Here is a 3,732-nt window from a genome sequence, read left to right on the forward strand (position 1 = left end):
CAGCTGGGTGACCCGGGAGTTCATGTTGCGCGACTCTTTGCGTAAAAGTTTCATTTCGTTAACTATGTTTCCATCCACATCTACGATCATCCGCAGCGTGTCCATTTCACGTCTCTGCTTGGTCAGGAGCTCCCGGACGTCAGCTATATCCGACTGCACCACACGCTCTCTATCTGGCAGAGAAGGGCCCTGGCTGGCACAGATCGGCCCCGTGATCTTCTGCTCTGGGACCAAGAATGTATAAGAGCACTTTCTTGGGGCCCCATCGGCTGTGTCCTCTACCAGTCTCCGCTTTCGGCTCAGGACGGGCCCTTTGTGTGCACTCTTGCTCCGTTCACAAGTGAGGACGCACAGAAGAGTGCAGAAGATCCAGGCCTGAGGACTCATAGCAGCAGAAAGGAGATCTGACCCATGAACCCTGAGACAAAACAACAGCAGAGATTTTAACAGCAGTCTAACTGTGGATTTTTTTTTCCTTTTGAATTGTTTCATTTCAATCTGATTTTAGAGCCCTATATAATCACAAGCTATATTTTGCTCATGGGCTGCTTTAGTTTTGTTGGACCTGAGTGTGGCATGTGATACCATTGACCGTTATATTCCTCACTAACGTCACACAGTAGGTATCTAGGGCACTGCACAGTGTTTGCCTCTTACTTTGAGAACAGAAAACTTTTTTGTACATTTTGGAATTTTTTTCTATTGTGTGACGTGCCTCAAGGATTCGTTTTGGGACCTTTATTAATTCCCCTTTATATAATTACTTATGGCAAAATTCTCCAAGAAAGTAATATTGATTATCACAATTATGTTAATTATCCCAGTTTTACCTTTCAGTAAGGTTTGGCACTACATTTTCATGCAATGTCTTGGACAGTAAACAATTTTAGCATGAAGATAATTTTAATGAAGATAAGATGAATATGATTTTTTTCCCTGTCCTAAAACTGAGTTTACGAAAGCCTTGGAGTGATCTTTGACCTCTTTGACATGATCTCCATTGCAAAACTAAAGCAGACTTACACTCATTAAGACTAGTGTAAGTCTGAATATGCTCAGGCACAAATGAGATCTGACTGCTGCGGTGGAATGCGTTATTTTTAGTTTTGCACACAGAGACATCTTTGCAGAAAATCAGAAGAACAACGCTCAAATGTTGTATGTGGCTGACATGCAGCGCTCAATTGATGACAGAATGTGTATTTTAACTACTTGTGTTAGGGGGTAGATTTCGGTGCCAGACTACATTCTGTGGTTTGTTTTCCTGTCAAGCTACACTTCACCTCACAGCTCAGGGTCAGGTGAGTTTGCTTTCCATCTCATTAGTGGCCCAATTTTTCCCTTCTATACACCTCAACCATGAAAGGTAGGGCTTCTCTATAAGAAACTGAGTAATTCCATATGGATAGGAGTGATTTAAAAGTGGAAACTCTTCTACAAAATGATTTATAGTTCATATATGTAATATGCAGAATTTTTGTGCTGAATGCTGCTTCACTTTTAAGAACTGGCTTTTAAACCTTTTGTTTTGCATCTTTAATGCAGCTTTACTTAGACATGTATTTAAAACCCATAGAATCACTGATCACCAGGCCTTTGTGAGAAATGAGAAAGGGAAAAGGTGATGTAGTTGCATGTTTTGGACGCGAGCAGGACTGCAGCTTTAAATAGAGCAGGACTAGCATGATTGATGATTCAGTCACAATGTTACAAACACTGAGCAGCATTATTCCTGTGGTTTGGTGAAAATGTTCAGGACTGGCTGCTTTAGTATTTTCCATTAAATAAACTGCTTTGGCAGCAGTGAGTGTTCTTACACAAAGTCAAGAAAACAGAAGGAGTGAGGAAAGTGTTCTGTTACCATCTTGGGTCAAAGAAAATAAGTTAGGTCAAATTTTCTCAAACTTATTTCTCTGTCCTGGAGCAATAAATCACACGCTTCTTAGCTTATACGAATACACGAACTATTTAAACTATTTAAATGTTGCTCAGACATGAATAGATCAAGTTTCATGACGTTTCATTAAGGATGTTTGTAAACCTAGCTGCTGAATTAGGACAATCACTTATAAAATGGATTTGCAGGTTTGTGTGGATGTCAGTGGAACAGCACATGTGGGGAGGATATTATAAGACTGTTATAAGAATATGAACCAAATCAGCAAATTCAACATAAACACAGACTTTACATTTGACTGAACACTGATGGAAAATAAACTACAAAACAACACAAGTCTTTCAGAAGTTTTGAGGTGCCACTTTCTGTTAAATTTAACAATACTAGAATGCATACAGACTACCAAACAAAGACAAAGCATTGGAAAAAGTTACTCTGAGAAGAAGTAGTTGAGAGCTAGATGAAAAATCGGTGAGGTTTTAGTGGAAAATGCCAGATCGGATAATATTACATCCATCTGAAGTCTGTCCAAAACTCCCACAAAAACCAAGAGCCACTTTTCTTCTGATTTCTGAGGATCATGCGATGTGACAGTTTGTCTAGTAACACTTCAGTCTAGATTGAGGCTTGTACATAATAAACGTGTGCAGCTCACTTAGATGAATAGTACAAACATTTAATACTCATGCGTGCAATTTTTACTGTACCGTAATGCATTTCATTTTAATATAGCTGAATAAGTTGCCTTCCCTGTTCATTAAAGTTAATTTATGTACTTCATTGTTCAGTTTTTGAGATGTAAGATGACACTGATGCTGAAGCAGTTCTCCAAACTTCCACAACAAACAAAGGTAAAGACTTTTTCTATTTATTACAGTTATGATGCATGAACTGAATAAAGCTTGTGAATTAGTAAATATTTTACTTTTACTTGATAAGGTAGTTTAGATATGTAATATTTTAGTTCTTTTTCTATTACAAAAGTAAGAGAAGTATAAGCAGATCAGCTGTGTAACATCAGCAGAATAAAGTTCAAGTCACTGACCTCTGCGTTCTTTCTGTCCGTCTGCGGAAGTCTCTCCTTCTGCAGATGAGCGGCAGACGCCTGCCTCTTATACTCTGTGTGTGTGTGTGTGTGTGTGTGTGTGAGAGAGAGAGAGAGAGAGAGAGAGAGAGAGAGAGAGAGATCAAAAGTGGCTGAGTAAACTCCTGCCTTTATTGCTTTTCATTTCTCAGCAAAAATAATGAGAAAGAAACTGACCTGTTATGCCTCTTCATCATCTTCTTCTTTCAATAATAATAATGATAATGAGTTTATATGAGGAACGGAGTCCAGACCGACCTGCTACAGAACAAACAGGACAGTACTGGGTGAGAACATCCTGAGCTCAGAGGACCTGGTTTAATGACGATAACGATGTTTTTCATCTTTAATGACAGGAATGGGCTGCTTTCAGATACTTGTCCCATCATACACCTCCCTCTGCAAAATTCAGGACCTTTCAGACCTTTCTCTGCACAAACTCTTATGCCACAGCAAATTAACTTCAGGATTACTGTAGCTAACAGAAGCCTTGGTAATGCATACTTCAGAAGATCAAAACATTTAGAAACCTGAGGTCACACTTTTAAAGCACAAGAGCAGAATATATGTGTTATTACAACCCTAACTCTGCAAGTTCATCACAATCAACAAAACTTCACCGTTACCTTCAGTTTTATTAACTCTGTATGCAAGTCACTATATTTATCTTGAAATGTTATAAACAGCAGCTAATTATTTTTGGCTTATGGGGTATCCTACACAATGACTTATGGTCAAAAGCTTATGATCA

At 38.8% G+C, this 3,732-nt stretch overlaps 1 long non-coding RNA gene across 1 annotated transcript; it reads right to left on the reverse strand.

Annotated features, from left to right (window-relative positions):
• Positions 1-46: 46 nt before the first annotated feature.
• Positions 47-3,581, reverse strand: LOC122332423. Its single transcript, XR_006248482.1, has 3 exons — positions 3,159-3,581; positions 2,943-3,016; positions 47-418 (listed from the first exon to the last, which is right to left on the reverse strand). It is a non-coding gene; the product is annotated as an uncharacterized LOC122332423 (long non-coding RNA).
• Positions 3,582-3,732: the final 151 nt, after the last annotated feature.

Source organism: Puntigrus tetrazona, unplaced genomic scaffold (genome assembly GCF_018831695.1).
Source record: "Puntigrus tetrazona isolate hp1 unplaced genomic scaffold, ASM1883169v1 S000000066, whole genome shotgun sequence".
Classification (NCBI taxonomy): domain Eukaryota; kingdom Metazoa; phylum Chordata; class Actinopteri; order Cypriniformes; family Cyprinidae; genus Puntigrus; species Puntigrus tetrazona.